This window comes from Furipterus horrens, unplaced genomic scaffold (assembly GCF_987537825.1).
Source record: "Furipterus horrens unplaced genomic scaffold, mFurHor1.1.pri manual_scaffold_1, whole genome shotgun sequence".
In the NCBI taxonomy this organism is placed as follows: domain Eukaryota; kingdom Metazoa; phylum Chordata; class Mammalia; order Chiroptera; family Furipteridae; genus Furipterus; species Furipterus horrens.
Genome location: NW_028327171.1, coordinates 80,327,986 through 80,335,679, shown reverse-complemented (window position 1 = coordinate 80,335,679; position 7,694 = coordinate 80,327,986). Strand labels below are relative to the sequence as shown.

At 36.2% G+C, this 7,694-nt stretch overlaps 1 pseudogene; it reads left to right on the top strand.

Moving 5' to 3' along the window:
• The first annotated feature begins 5,292 nt into the window (after positions 1-5,292).
• LOC150021348 (tRNA-queuosine alpha-mannosyltransferase pseudogene) lies at positions 5,293-6,250 on the top strand (annotated as a pseudogene).
• The last annotated feature ends 1,444 nt before the right edge of the window (positions 6,251-7,694 follow it).

The following is a 7,694-nucleotide window of genomic DNA, read 5'->3' as shown; positions in this document are numbered from 1 at the left end:
TCAATTTATTCAATAGATAGTTGCAGAGCACTTAATTGAGTCAGATACTTTACAAAACCATGGAGATATGAAATCCCCTAATTTTTAGGAGCTTATTCTAGTAGAGAAAGCCAAGGACATGTTCAAAAGGTTAAATATGAAGTTCAAACGTGCTCTATTAAAGGTACGAACACAGTGTGGTGGGAATCCAGAGAGTTTGCATCATAATTAAATTATAGATCATGGCAGGATCTGAAGAATAGAAGCTGGATTTTGAAGTTAGCCAAAGTTGAAGAGAGTTACTGTAAGGATTAATGATGAAGGGGCCAAGGCATTTTGGTAACAGACAATGGTGTGCCTCATTGCTATGGAATTTGTACTGTATGTCTATAGAACAGGAATATATGCTCTGTGCAAGAATTGTAAGTTTATAAGATAGTATTGTTCGGCTTAGAATTTCTGATTGCTTTTCAGAATCATTCTAAGTAAAGTAATCTAAGAATAGGATGAAGAAAGATACCTGAGTGAATTGGTATAAAGATCCAGTGAGACATTAAATACAATATCTCAGATAAGAAATGAATAGATTTGGAACCAAGATACTGGCTTTATTTATAAAGTCACATTTAAGAGGGTCAAAAATTAATCTGAGAGACTTCTGGCCATGATGGAGGCATAGACAGAAACGCTGCATTTCTCTCCACAACTTAGAAGGAATACAGCTACCTCAAAACTAGAAACAACCAGAAGTTCCAGGAAATCAAACTACATGGAAGTCCAGCAAACAGAGATATAAAGAAGAAATACTAACCCAGACAGGTAGGAGGGGTGTAGCCGTGGCAGAGAGGATGTGGTATGGTGGCAGCAGCAGCAGCAGCAGCAGTGGGCCAGTGGAAAGTGCAGTCACACATTTTAGAAAGACACCTGAGGAGTATTCCCAGCTCCTCACTGGACCTCGAAGCTCACTGTCCCAGCATTGGGGAAAATCAAGTTTCATTGCTTCTGACTATGCAGACCAGTGGGGGTTGGGGTGGAGGCAGAAACTGCTGGTCTCAGCAGAGTCCGCATGTTTAAAGGGCCCCCACAGTTCTAGAACATCTGCAGACCCACCCACTCTGGGAACGATGACCAGGGTGCCAGTCTGGTGCAGAAGTGGGAGAGGTGCCTGGCAAAGGGGCAAGAGCTGGGCAGGTGACATTGTTCCCTCTTGAACCCCTCCCCCGCATACAGCACCACAATGTGGTAAAACAGGTCGCCCTGTACTGACAAATCCTTAAGGTTCCGCCCCTCAATGTAACAGGAGCGACAGCTCTACCTGGGATGTGGAGGCAAACAAACACAGGAGCCTGTCAGAATAAGGACACAGGGAAGTATAGCCCAAAATGGGAAATGGATCAAGATTCCAGTGGGAGAACTAAGCAACAAGGAGATAGCCAACCTAACAGATGAGGAGATAGACAACCTAACAGATGCAGAATTTAAAACACTGGTGATAAAGATACTCACAGGCTTGACAGATATGCTCGAGTACAGTAAACGCATAAGAGAAGAAGTGAAGGCTACGCTAAGTGAAATGAAGGAAAATCCACACAAAAACCAATGGTAAAGGGAAGAAAACTGGGGTTCAAATCAATGATTTTGGAACATAAGGAAGAAAAAAACAGTCAACCAGTGTAGAATAAGGAAACAAGAATTGAAAAAAAATGAGGAAAACTTCCCAAATTTTGCGAAGGAGATGGACATACAGGTCTGGGAAGCATGGAGGATCCCGGGCAAGCTGGACGCAGAGGACACCACATCAGGATGCATCATGACTGAGATGCCAAAGATGAAAGAAAAAGACAGAGTCCTGGGGACAGCAAGAGAGAGGTGGAGAGTTGCCTACAAGGGGGTGCCTATAGGACTATCAGCTGATTTATCAGAGGACACTTGCAGGCAGGAAGGGACTGGCAAGCAGTATTCAATGTAATGAAAGGCAACCTGCAACCAGGATTACTCTGTCCTGGATCGAAAGGGCAACTGAAGTGCTTCCCAGATAAGGTTAAGCTAAAGGAACTCATGACCAAGCCATTATTATATGAAATGTCAAAGGGACTTACTTAAGAAAAAGAAGATCAAAACTATGAACACTAAAATGACAACAAACTCACAACTATCAACAACTGAATCTAAAAAATAAAACCAAAATCTAACTAAGCAAACCAGAATACGAACAGAATCATAGGTATGGGGATCATTTGGGGGTTATCAGCTGGGTGGGGGTGGGGGAGAAATGGGAAAATGATGCAGGGACTAAGAAGCATAATTGGTTGGTACAAAATAGACAGGGGGATGTTAAGAATAATATAGGAAAGGGTGAAGATATAGAACTTATATGCATGACCCATGGACATGGGGTGGGATTGCTGGAGGGAAGGAGGGTACTGGCAGAGGAGAGCAAAGGGGAAAAATTGGGACTATTGTAACAACATAATCAATAAAATATACTTAAAAAAAGAATTAATCTGAAAGTTAGACTCACCAGGACTTCTGTTTCAACAGAAATTGAAAAAACAAGAGAGAGTTGGCTAATGAAGCAACATCATTAAAGAGATTGAAGAGCATGGATAACAAAAAGGGATGAGCAGACAGGAGGACAACCTCCTCTTTTAATTATATAATAATTAAAGCAGGTGACATGATCGTAAATGGATTCAGTTTTAAGAAGTGGCATAGAAAAATAAAGCAATTTTGTTAATAGTTTTTACTTTCTCAGTTAGTTAAATGGAAAAATTAATTGGTTATAGTTGAGGAGGGGATGGAAAAAGATGTTATAGGAGATTGGTAAATATTTAGAATGACTAATAAAAGAAGTGGCGGCAGGAGATAATTAGGAATTGCTGAACACTTATAGGTCTCACTACTAAAGACATTTATTATATGCATTGCATTTCTTTTAATGTGTTTTTCAAAAAATGTGGTCCAGTTGTGAGTAATGACTAATCTCATTACAGAAGGAAGAAGAATGGTTCCCAGATATGAAGAAGCTTAGGAATTGTAAAGGTAGAGTTCTGGTAACTAATTCAGGAGACATTAACCTGCAGTTTAAGAAAGTTATTAATTCAACCTTATTTACTGAGCACTTACTGTATCTTATGCATTATCCAAACATGAGAAAACATGAACTTCTTTATTAAGTTCAAAGTTTTAAGAGAGATATGCTCTTAAGATTTACTTATAATATCAAAGAATTAGACAGCATTTAAAGTCATAATAATTTCTGTCATTATAGTCATATTTAAAGTACTTAGATATTCACTACTTTTTAAACATTGTTTTTTTATAGAACCACATTTCTCATGTTATATATAATATACATAAATACAAATGTGTGCATTATGTAAATTACATATGTAAGGTGTATTTTGACTTGCTAAGTCATTATGAAAAGAAATGTGATATTGCTGATTATTTTTATATTGATTTGACAAAAGAAGACTTTGAGTAGTTATGTTTCTGTGCAAGGAAAGCCAGCAAGCCAAGAAAATGGTGGACCAGCATCCTAAGAACCATCTTGGGAAAATACAGATTTCAGGCTTCTTTTGTATCAAAGGAAGGGGAAAATGGGAAGGGTTTGAGTTTGACTGATGACTGCAGATATCTGAGTGTCAGCAGGGGTCCAAGGAGGATTTCTTTGTTCTTAGTCTGTTGGCTCTAGTTGGTGTGAGTCTGGTCACAAGGTTAAACAATACTTATTTCCCTTACATCCTTGGGAAGCACTTTTGTAAAATTCAAGCTGCAAGCAGAATTCCTCTAATGATTAGCATGTTCATATGCAAGACTGAGGAGAAGTTGTTAACCATGGTAACAAAGCAGGAACACAATGGAGTCAGAGAGGCTGAGCATTTCACTCTGTCACAATATGATCATCCAAGTAGAAAAAGGGAGAGGCCTCAAAATCAAAATTAAAAATTATGCTGCATTGCTTCCCCCTTTCACCCCCAGCAAATTGATATATACCTACTCACTGTAATGAAAATGGACAAAAAATATATTAAATCAAAAGTTCTATAATTCTCTCTTTTTCTACCAATTAAAGAAAATAATTTCTTTGTAAGCTCTGGTTTTCACTGAATTACCCAACTGCAAAGAGAGTTGTTAAGATAGCTAGTTGAAAGATGTGTTTGCTTAGAACATAAAATTTAAAAAATGAAACAAAACTGGAGTTGTAAGGCCTCTAGTGTACCCACATTAGAAGGACTCATTAGCATTGCTAAGTCTCTTTGCAAGCTCTAATTGACTAGACCAGGCAAACAAAGGCTTACAGAATTTTTATGCAATAAAGAAAACTTTGATTTGCTGAGCTCATACTTGCTTTTTTAAATAGCACATATAATCTTTCTTAAATTAAGTGATTCTACTTCAAGTCAAAATAATGTCTAATGTGTAACTTATCTAATTATTTTTTTAATATTGTGAAATGGTATATTTTCTCTGATGTAAATTTTTATGGTGTGTTATAGTTCATATTAATATCTACAATCCACTAAATTCCAGTATATGCAGATATTTAATATTCTCAGGGTTTATAAAATTTTATTAAAGGTTAAATACATGTGGTAGTTTAAATTGGGTTTACTGATTCAAATAATAAACCAGTTAAATGATGAATATTTGTGTTTTATAGGCAGACTAAGAGTCAATGGTGCACATTTAAAATATCCTTTCAATTAAATAATTTATAGGTATTAGGTTTTGGTTATATTTTTCTTAAATCACATAATTTTAACTCATAAAATTAAAAACATATTCTTAATAGATGATTTTCTGTTTGTGTGAGTTTTTTATGCACACATAAGCTGAGGGAAATTTTTGTTTTCCAAATCTACATATAATATGTACTACTAATTTCTAATTGCAATTATGTTATTTGTTTTCTAATGTTAATTTATGTTCTAGGTGCTTGCTTCCTATTATTATAAAGAGTGAATTTTAATAACCATTGCTTTTTATGTGTTGATTGTACTGTATGTTCATTTACTAGGGTCTATCATATGGCTTCTACCTCTGAATATATATTGGACAAATTTTGTAACTTTCTTTAAAATTCCTCATAATAGCGGGAGGGGCGAGGGCCGCGGCGGCCGCGGGGGAGGGGCATGGCGTCAGCGTGTCACCAACTGGGCTAAGCCGGTGGCCAGGAGGGTGAGTCAAGGAGGAGAAGGAGGAGGAGCGGAGGAGGCGGTAGAGGAGGAAGAGGAGGAGGATCATCTTTGCAAGCCCAGTGCTTAACCTGACTGAACTGATTGCCCTTCGGTAGGACATTGCGAAATTGAAAAAGATTTTGTACTTCCAGGAGAACCAATTGGTATATCCTGTCAAGAAATGTCAGGAGAGGGATTTCCAATATGGATACAACCAAATTCTCTCATGTCTGGTTGCTGATTTAGTGGTATTCAACTCAGTTTTTAATATGCAGTCATTTCTCACTTCTATTGGAAGATTTATGAAGCTGATTCCTGATCACAGACCCAAGGATCTGGAAAGCATCATCAGACCCAAGTGCCAAGTTATTTACTTTCCCATCAGGTTTCCTGATGTGAGCAGATTCATGCCCAAGCATAAAATGATCCATTTACAAAAGATGCTCAGCCTTTGAGGAAAGGGCAGTGCTGCTCCATCCATGGCCCTTCCTGTCCATCAGGAGCAGGGAAGTTCTGAGAATTTATTGTATAATGATGAGTCGAGTCTGGAACTCGTGATGCTGCACAATAAGAAAACCTGGGTAGCTCATTAATGTGGGAGTCATACTTGAGAACGTGCAACTCATTAGGTAATTCAAGCTCTCGTCCTAGAGAAAGAAACAAAGTCTGTATGACATTTTAAGTGGAGATGATGATCAACAAAGGCCATTGCACATTGTCTGGCCTCACAGATGGAAGCATGATAAAGATCCAGAGCGTTTTTTTAAGGTATTAATGCATCTTAAGGACTTAGGACTTGATTTCCATGTCTCTGTCCTTGGAGAAACCTTCACAGATGTCCCATGTTGGAAGCTGTATATTGTGATTGTTACCCACTTTGTCCCAAAGATTTGGTTTATCCCGAAATATTTCCAGCTGAATATCTGTATTCTACGCCTGAACAGCTTTCAAAAAGGCTCCAGAATTTCTGCAAGAGACCTGATATTATAAGGAAACATCTCTATAAGGTAGTTATTGAGAAGAAATTTGGGCAGTATGAATGCCATATTGAAGTACAAAGAAAAAAAATCTTAAAAAAAACCATTTAATTGACATACTAATGTTTAAGGGAAGCATGCTAGGGAGGGATATTAGTTGTTACACTAACAAGGATTAATTAAACTGGATGCCAGTTGTATTAACCTAGGTCTTATGAAATACATGCACTTAATGCATGGTACATGCTTTTTTAAAATTTATTGTTTTCTAAGATGACTGTCCTGTACATTCAGCCCCAAGAGGCTTATAGAAATGAACCTGGATTAATGTAACTCATTAGTTTAACAGGAAGTAAAGGAAATATTCTACAATTAGACTAATGAGGATAAGCCTTTCTTCCCATCATAATGAAATCTTCAGTCCTCAAAAATTCAGGGGAATGACATTAGTGAAGTTGAGGGTTCATTTTTAAACTATTTTAAAGATGATTTTCAAGAATCAAATGTTTCCCTTGCCCAGATTAATAAATGACATAAGACATCCAAAAAAAATCCTCATAATAAGCTTATTTTTATTATACTATTAAAACATGTGAAGAGATTTTTAAATACTACATCAGTTTCTTTGTCATTTGCTTATTTGCTACATAATATGCTACTGTGCAATTTGTCTCAATGAAGCTAACTGGGAAGGGGGATTCGATGGCCTGGCAAAGTGTATATATAAAAAGGCACTGACAAAAAGTCTTCAGGATATTTTTGCAACTATGGGGATGGATAATGAGGCCAGGTAGTCATGCAGAAAAAGAAAGAATTCTTCTATGGGAAAATTTGCAATGGACTAATAAGAACGCCTGTTTATATCTTGTATGACAGATATTGTGGTCAGAAAACAATATAAACTTGGATCTTGTTTTAAAAATAAGGAAAACCTATTCATAACCTAAAAATAGTTAATCTAGAATACCCTGAGTTTGGATCTCTAGATAATGTTTAGTTGGATATTTTCTACTTTGACAATGAATTTAAATCTTTTCTCAATAGTGTTAGACTACATGTGTATGTTTATACTAGACCTTCTATCTTTATATTTATGTTTAGCTTTTAAAGCTAGACTGGGTGATTTAAATAATGTAATCAGGTTCTTTCATTTTAAAAATAACAAACCTGAGACTTAAAGAACTGAAGTATTCATGACAAGATTAGGCATATACAACAGGAAAAATAAGAATTCACCTTAGGTCCACTGACTAGAGATAGATATTAAAGCATTGGAAATTCTTCCATATATAGATTTATGTGGCTGATTTTTTAATTTAACAATTCCATAATCATTTTGTCAAATGTTTTCTTTACAAACTTGAATTAACAATAATGTCTCTGAAATGAATCACGTATAATCTGAGCCTTAAATAAAATGATATAAAATATAACTTGATATAAAATTTATTTTAAGAATCATTTACATTATGGACATATATATATTCTAAAGCATCCCCCAAACAAGACTGTGTATTATTAAATTACAATTATTTCCAAATACTTTAAACCATAT